Below are 9,319 nucleotides of genomic sequence, written 5' to 3' on the forward strand. Positions count from 1 at the left end.
CCCTGCCATATTAGTTTAACTCCTCCCCAACAGCACTAGCAAACACTCCCCCTCGGACATTGGTTCCGGTCCTGCCCAGGTGCAGACCGTCCGGTTTGTACTGGTCCCACCTCCCCCAGAACCGGTTCCAATGTCCCAGGAATTTGAATCCCTCCCTGCTGCACCACTGCTCAAGCCACGTATTCATCTGCGCTGTCCTGCGATTCCTACTCTGACTAGCACGTGGCACTGATAGCAATCCCGAGATTACTACTTTTGAGGACCTACTTTTTAATTTAGCTCCTAGCTCCTTAATTTCATTTCGTAGGACCTCATCCCTTTTTTTGCCTATGTCGTTGGTACCAATGTGCACCACGACAACTGGCTGTTCTCCCTTCCTTTTCAGAATGTCCTGCACCCGCTCCGAGACATCCTTGACCCTTGCACCAGGGAGGCAACATACCTCCTGAAGTCTCGGTTGCGGCCGTAGAAACGCCTATCTATTCCCCTCACCATTGAATCCCCTATCACTATCGCTCTCCCACTCTTTTTCCTGCCCTCCTGTGCAGCAGAGCCAGCCACGGTGCCATGAACTTGGCTGCTGCTGCTTTCCCCTGATGAGTCATCCCCCCCCAACAGTACTCAAAGCAGAGTTCTTCCAACCCTCTACAAGGGACATAGTTGAATTGGATGATATCCAGAAGTCACGACACTGTCACTTCATAATCAATAAACCCGTCAACAATCTGTACACAATGCCTGCCCCATCTATGGTGGGGTGGGGGGAAGGATGCACTTGGACTGGGGTAAGGCATTTTGGCTGGCCCTTGCTGTCTTCTAGGGAGCTCTGCCCTCTGCCGCTTAAGGAAATCAAAGTGGATCGAGTTACAATTTGCAAAGTCCACATACTTGTGAAACTTCAGGGTGTGGCTTATCCTCCAAGGGGACCAATCATAGACAAAGGGTGGAGCATGGTTGCCATTTTTGCAGTACAAATTAACATCTCCTTAAAAATACATCCGTTCAGGATATTCTCTTTGTGAATTCAGCATTGTAACTAGAAGAATTCATTAAAATTTATAACATTGTTATGCCCTACCTGCAAATGCCTTCAAATATTCATCTTATTGAAATGTATCTCCTTTATTTATTATAATAGAGCATCTGTGCCTCGACAAGAGGTTCATAATAAGCAGTTTTATTCTAATTTCACTGTTCACACAAAGCTGCTTTAAACATTATGATGGTATTCCTCCATGTTCATTACTTTTGAAATCTACTAAATTCTGAACAGCATTTCTTGTACCCAAATTAATTCTTCACAGTTGCCAGGATGCACAACATTTAGGGCTCAATTTTCCCCAGTGATTTTTTTGGAGCAGGCTGCTTTTTCTGGCCTAACTTAAAAATCTTCAGTTTCCCCAATCAATTTGCACCAGCGTTTAGTTATGGTTTATTTTAAGTACTTTTTTTTTCATCCAAAGGGGGCGTTACCAGCCACCTACGGCAATTCTGGCCATTTAGTGAACTTTGGCCAGCTGATAGTTACTCCATTTCTGCTTCGGCCAGCGTATGTGGCCACCCGAGAAAACCCTTGCGGAGAGTTAAAGAAATCGGTGCAGATAAGTAAATCGGAGGCCATTCGGCCTGGGCTAGGGGAAGGAAGCTGAGCAAACCTGGACCGGCACTCGCTCGGGACTGGAGAGGCTCGACGGGGAAGGGAGCAAACTGACCGGCACTCATTCGGGGGCCACAGCGGACCAGGACCGACACGCACTCGGGGGGCCACAGACCAAGAAGCACGCACTCGGGGGGCCACAGACCAGGAAGGCACGCACTCGGGGGCCACAGACCAGGAAGGCACTCACTCGGGGCCACAGACCAGGAAGGCACTCACTCGGGGCCACAGACCAGGAAGGCTCGCACTCGGGGGGCCATAGACCAGGAAGGCACGCACTCGGGGGCCACAGACCAGGAAGGCACGCACTCGGGGCCACAGACCAGGAAGGCACGCACTCGGGGGCCACAGACCAGGACCGATACGCACTCGGGGCCACAGACCAGGAAGGCACGCACTCGGGGCCACAGACCAGGAAGGCACGCACTCGGGGGCCACAGACCAGGACCGATACGCACTCGGGGCCACAGACCAGGAAGGCACGCACTCGGGGGGCCACAGACCAGGAAGGCACGCACTCGGGGCCACAGACCAGGAAGGCACTCACTCGGGGCCACAGACCAGGAAGGCACGCACTCGGGGGGCCACAGACCAGGAAGGCACGCACTCGGGGCCACAGACCAGGAAGGCACGCACTCGGGGGGCCACAGACCAGGAAGGCACTCACTCGGGGGCCACAGACCAGGAAGGCACTCACTCAGGGGCCACAGACCAGGAAGGCACGCACTCGGGGGGCCACAGACCAGGAAGGCACTCACTCAGGGGCCACAGACCAGGAAGGCACGTACTCGGGGGCCACAGACCAGGAAGGCACTCACTCGGGGGCCACAGCGGACAGGAAAGGCACTCACTCGGGGGCCACAGCCGACTGGGAAGGCACTCACTCGGGGGCCACAGCCGACTGGGAAGGCACTCACTCGGGGGCCACAGCGGACCGGGATGGCACTCACTCGGGGACCACAGCGGACCAGGACCGACACGCACTCGGGGGCCACAGACCAGGAAGGCACTCACTCGGGGGCCACAGTGGACCGGGATGGCACTCACTCGGGGACCACAGCGGACCGGGAAGGCACTCACTCGGGGACCACAGCGGACCGGGAAGGCACTCACTCGGGGACCACAGCGGACCGGGATGGCACTCACTCGGGGACCACAGCGGACCGGGAAGGCACTCATTCGGGGGCCACAACGGACCGGGATGGCACTCACTCGGGGACCACAGCGACCGGGAAGGCACTCATTCGGGGGCCACAGCGGACCGGGATGGCACTCACTCGGGGACCACAGCGGACCGGGAAGGCACTCACTCGGGGACCACAGCGGACCGGGAAGGCACTCATTCGGGGGCCACAACGGACCGGGATGGCACTCACACGGGGACCACAGCGGACCGGGAAGGCACTCATTCGGGGGCCACAGCAGACCGGGATGGCACTCACTCGGGGACCACAGCGGACCGGGAAGGCACTCACTCGGGGACCACAGCGGACCGGAATGGCACTCACTCGGGGACCACAGCGGACCGGGAAGGCACTCATTCGGGGGCCACAGCGGACCGAGAAGGCACTCACTCGGGGACCACAGTGGACCGGGAAGGCACTCACTCGGGGGCCACAGCGGACCGGGAAGGCACTCACTCGGGGACCACAGCGGACCAGGACCAACACGCACTCGGGGCCACAGACCAGGAAGGCACGCACTCGGGGGCCACAGACCAGGAAGGCATGCACTCGGGGGCCACAGACCAGGAAGGCACGCACTCGGGGGCCACAGACCAGGAAGGCACGCACTCGGGGCCACAGACCAGGAAGGCACGCACTCGGGCGCCACAGACCAGGAAGGCACGCACTCGGGGGCCACAGACCAGGAAGGCACGCACTCGGGGGCCACAGACCAGGAAGGCACGCACTCGGGGGCCACAGACCAGGAAGGCACTCACTCGGGGGCCACAGACCAGGAAGGCACGCACTCGGGGGCCACAGACCAGGAAGGCACTCACTCGGGGGGCCACAGACCAGGAAGGCACGCACTCGGGGCCACAGACCAGGAAGGCACGCACTCGGGGGCCACAGACCAGGAAGGCACGCACTCGGGGCCACAGACCAGGAAGGCACTCACTCGGGGGGCCACAGACCAGGAAGGCACGCACTCGGGGCCACAGACCAGGAAGGCACTCACTCGGGGGGCCACAGACCAGGAAGGCACGCACTCGGGGCCACAGACCAGGAAGGCACGCACTCGGGGGCCACAGACCAGGAAGGCACGCACTCGGGGGCCACGGACCAGGAAGGCACACACTCGGGGCCACAGACCAGGAAGGCACGCACTCGGGGGCCACAGACCAGGAATACACGCACTTGGGGGCCACAGACCAGGAAGGCATGCACTCAGGAGGCCACAGTGGACTGGGGAGGCACGCACTTGGGGGGCCACAGCGGACCAGGAAGGCACCTCACTCGGGGGCCACAGCGGACCGGGAAGGCACTCACTCGGCGGCCACAGCGGACCGGGAAGGCACTCACTCGGCGGCCACAGCGGACCGGGACGGCACTCACTCGGGGACCACAGCGGACCGGGAAGGCACTCACTCGGGGACCACAGCGGACCGGGAAGGCACTCACTCGGGGGCCACAGCGGACCGGGAAGGCACTCACTCGGCGGCCACAGCGGACCGGGAAGGCACTCACTAGGGGGCCACAGCGGACCGGGAAGGCACTCACTCGGGGGCCACAGCGGACCGGGAAGGCACTCACTCGGGGACCACAGCGGACCGGGAAGGCACCTCACTCGGGGACTCTACTGCGCATGCGCAGCCATTTTAGCGACGTCACGAACGTGAGGTTTTTTTCTCGAACATACGCAGAAGGCCCGGCTGCATTTTTCGGCGCAGACTGCAGGCTCCGCCCCTGCTTGGGTCCGGATTACAGCAGAAACACCGGGGAAAGTTTGGCAATGATTTTCTGGAGCATTTCTGGACCTAAATAAGCGGCGCAACTCTGGCAATAAGCCAGAAAACGGGCTTGAGGAAAATTGAGCCCTAAGACACTAACCTGTAGGATATTTTCAAAAACATCTTCTACGTTGGTAGATGCCTGACAATAAAACAAGACCACATTAAGTTCAATCTATGTTACAAAAGAGGGGGTGAAAGTCAACTTTGATGGGAGTAAAACAGGCATAGCGAATTGGCCACAACTGCAAGAGATTCTCCTTTCCATTAACTTCAGAAAATACAACATTTTTTTTGATTTTCAGTCAACTTTAAGAAGACATTTTGACCTAAAAGTATTGTTTGTTAATTTGAAGATATGTTGTTAAAAGTATGAATTGGATGACATCATACATATAATGTCATAAGCATATGTGAAACACCCCACTGATGCACATGTTTTCTTAGGTCTTAACTGAAGTAAGTCAAAATTGAAGTAAGCCCAGTAGTGTGCCTATAGGCTGCGATGTACTGATATTTATTCTATGCTTTCAGGAGGATTGTATTTTTTAAACAGTATATGTATGAATTTTCTCTTACAGTATTTAGCCAGAATGGTATTACCTTGGAAATTCCAGTCTGAGTTTGCTTTCCCATTGATCTCCAATTGTTTTAGTGACTGCCAGAACACTACACATTGGTCGAAATGTTTCACTGATATTTGCACATGCATATAATTGACTTGTCATAAGCAGTATCAGTATCAGAACCCTTAAGCTGCTTGTTTCAGGTCATCCTACTCATATGTAAGAGATTGCAGTTCGCTGCCAAATAAACAAATGGGAACTGTAATACCATCTTAAAATACTTTAATACCTTAAGAGTAGATTCCTGTCTGTCATTCATCTCTGATATTAATATACTACCTATACCTTTTTATGGTAAGTATATTCTAAAATAACTAATCACACAATTTTTTTAAGTAGCACATCATAACATATACACAATTTTTTAAAGAAAATATATTAACAATGCAGTTTGATTTCTGTTATTGACTTATAAGGAGCTAACGACGGATTCATAAATGACTAAAATAAATTTGAGAATAGTCAACCTATAAATTACAAAGATAAGCAGCACATACTGTTATGTAGGATGGCAACTGTTACTTACATTATTATGAGCAAATATTTCTTCCATTGAAAAAACAACAATATGTTGTGGGGTGGTTTGTGATACTGCTTTGTCAGACTGGTGCTTGTTAGATGCAGCACACACTGTCTCCAGTGTGAATATGCCTCGGCTTTTCAATAGGATCATCACTACTGAGCTTCTTATGTCACTTTAGATGTGTCCTCAGAAATTCCCTGACATGTTAGGAGTATTCTTTTTGGTGACCCTGTTATTCCTGTATTCACATGCTTTCGCAGATTCTCGATGTGCCAAAATTCTAATATTTAATTTCTTGGATTTTGAGTGCCTCGGAGGTGCAGAAGTGGAGTCAGCGGCCACAGGAAGCAAGTGGGAAGTAGAAAAGCAGAAATCATTCAGCAGCAAGGGAGAAGAATCCAGAGCAGGATGGGGACCAGTAGAAACATATCAAAGTTCAGCAGAGGATAAATATTTGCAGTGGGGGAACAGAAAGCTGAGCCCACAGAAGCAGACCAAATATTAAAATAGAGGCAGGCCAGTCAGAAAAAGTGGAGGCCAGAGGAGAATTATAGAATGATGCAGCACTTTCGACCCTTCGTACCTGTGCTGACTCTTTGAAAGAGCTGTCCGGTTAGTCCTATTCCTCTGCTTTTTCCTCACTATTAAGATTATCTTCTTATTGTCAAAAGCCTGATAGAGAATTCTTCATACTTTAATGACCCCATTTAGTTTTTGTTGTTGTGAGTTGCCCATCTCAGACTTTACTTCACTGCCATTGAAACCCTCATCTATGACTTAATCACCACCACACTCAAATTTCTTCAATCTCCAATTCCAGTCATCAAAAGCTTTGTTGCATGCATTTGATCCCATACTAGCTCCTGATCACCTATCACTCCATAGTCACAAAACTCAACTGACTTGTCATACCTTGATTTCACAAACCTCCTCCTTGTTTACAAATCCCTCCAGTGCCTTGCACCGCTCCACCTCAGCAAAATCCTCCAGCCCGATATCCCAGCAACATCTCTCCACTTTTCCAGCTCTGACCTACTGTCATTATCTCTCTTTGCTCTATTATTGGTGGCAGAGACTCCAATCACTATGGCCCTACATTCAATAACAATAACAACCTGCATTTATACAATGCTGTTAACGTAGTAAAACATCCCAAAGCCCTTCACAGGAGTGTAATAAAAACAAAATTTGACACCGAGCCACATAAGGAGAGATTAGAACAGATGAACAAATGCTTGGTCAAAAAGGTAGATTTTAAGGAGCGTTTTAAAGGAGGAGAGAAAGGTGAAGACCCAGAGAGATTTAGAGAGGGAATTCCAGAGCTTAGGGGGTAGGCAACTGAAGGCACGGCTGCCAATAGTGGGGGGATTAAAGTGGGGGATGCTCATGAGGCCAGAATGCATTCTGGATTTCTCTTACTACATCTCCCCTCACCTTAACACCGCCTTAAGATCTGCCTTTTCGACATGTCTCAAGTCCTTTCCTAATTTCTATTTGGTGACCATTCCCTTTCTACCATGATGTTCTGCAGAAGTTTCACCATATTAAAGGTGCTATATAAATGCAACTTGTTATTCCTAATGTACAGAACAGTACTAAGGTTGAAAAGATTAGGAGAGAAGATGAGGTAAATTAAGAAGTACTGATTCATTGAGGCCAAACGTGGATTTTAAAATCCGATAGATAGTCAGTAAAAGGGAAGACAAAGAGATGTAAGCTAATTTTACATCTACCCTAACTCAAAAATGAAGATTCTAACAGTGACCATTCTTTATGTAGCTTTAACCCACTACAAGTCATCTACTCTAATTATAAGGTCTGGTCTTCTGCTGTGTACATTCTTGCAGCCAATATTTAATCTAAAAATATTATTGAAATAAAACAAAGGTCTGACATTTGCAGTCAGTGGCAAAGCAAAGGCGTGTGCCACTGGCCCTGAAGTAAGCTTCGCACAAAGATCTCGTGATCTCTGTGTTGAGAAGTTCGGGTTTTCCGAGGTGTAATTCAAATCAACGAAGTATAATGGGAATCCCATAGCGCGAGCTGTTGTGACATCAACAAGCTGTCTAAGCAGCCAATCAAAATGTAGCATTCTCACGGACAGTTAACAAAGAAGTAGGTAAGCTCGTAAAATTCAAAATATTGGAAAATGTTAGAGAGAAACGTAAAGATTGGAGCACTCACATGGGGAAAAGCCAAACCTGAAATAAAGATGAACAAACTTTTTTTTAAAATGAGGGCGGTAGTGCGGCGGTGAGCACACTAGAGGGGTGGAAGTGAAGGCAGGACAGAGTCTCTGCCGCTGTCAGTCATGAGCGTAGCACTGATGATGTCATGACGCTTGTGCGTCACCACGTCTCTCCCCTTCACTTAAAGGGGAGAGCCGCTGTGAACTCTGCGATTCTTTTTGTTAGGTCCACTGGGCCACTAGGGAGGGTTTCGACTGGGCCAGCAGCCTGGCACCCAAGATGGGATGCCGAACTCGGGGGCATAATTGTCGGATTACCTGCCAGACAGCCCACAAAAAAAATGGCGGCCGCAGCAGTGCACCCTCCTCTTGGATGGCTGCTGCACAGCCATGTTGCACACACAGCGAACACAATGCACCTACAGAAAAAACTGTCGGGCATACCGCTCGGCGTCCCGAAGATTTTTTACAGTGAATTTCGATTGAGGTGCAGGAGATCGGCGGTGCGAGCTTTGATGATGCACTTATGAGAGGTCATCAGTAGCGGGGCGGCAGTGGAAAAAGCACCGAGGAGAATTTCGGTAGTGGTGGCCATTGGACCCCAAATTGGCGGCCATTCGACTCCGCCATGTGGCCACCGCTTTCTGGCGGTAGGAGGCATTTTTGGGAGGCTGAATTTTGGCCCCACTGTTCGAAGGCAGTGGGAGAAGATTGCTGAAAAGATCAATGCCACCAGATTTTCCCCCAGGATATGGATCCAGTGCCGCAAGTAGTTTAATGACCTCACATGTGTCGTCAAGGTCAGTGAATGCATCTTCAAATGCCATATACCACTAACTGCACCACAAGCCTCACACACTGCCTAAAGTATCTGAAGTGGGACAAATGGGGCCAGGCTAACATTATAACAGCAATGCTTGAGTTGTTAGTAAAGTGTATCTTTGAAATAAATGCTGTAGAGGGTAATGGTTCTTCACCAAGGAATGCTGGGATACTTGACTGCAGATATCTTTAGAGACAGCTAGTTTATTTAGAAGCTTGCAAAAAATAAAATTTTATTCGCAAGTGTCATGTATGTCTCCACAATGTAACACCACTGTATTACTGTATACACTCAACCTAGATACACACCTTGACCACAAGGGGTGAACTTGTGGGAGACACTCCTTACCTGATCACACAAGTATAAAAAGGGTGTTCCCACACTTTGGAGTCCTGTGAATAAAGAATTAAGATCAGAGTGACCTTGTCCCCAGAATGTGCCTCATGTAGTTTCATACTGTAGAGTAAGGACTTTACATTGGCGACGAGAAACAGGAATTCATGACCCACGAGAATGGCCACCGGTAGCACAGAGGAACGGTATTGTGTT

This window comes from Pristiophorus japonicus, chromosome 3, assembly GCF_044704955.1.
Source record: "Pristiophorus japonicus isolate sPriJap1 chromosome 3, sPriJap1.hap1, whole genome shotgun sequence".
Taxonomy (NCBI): Eukaryota; Metazoa; Chordata; class Chondrichthyes; family Pristiophoridae; genus Pristiophorus; species Pristiophorus japonicus.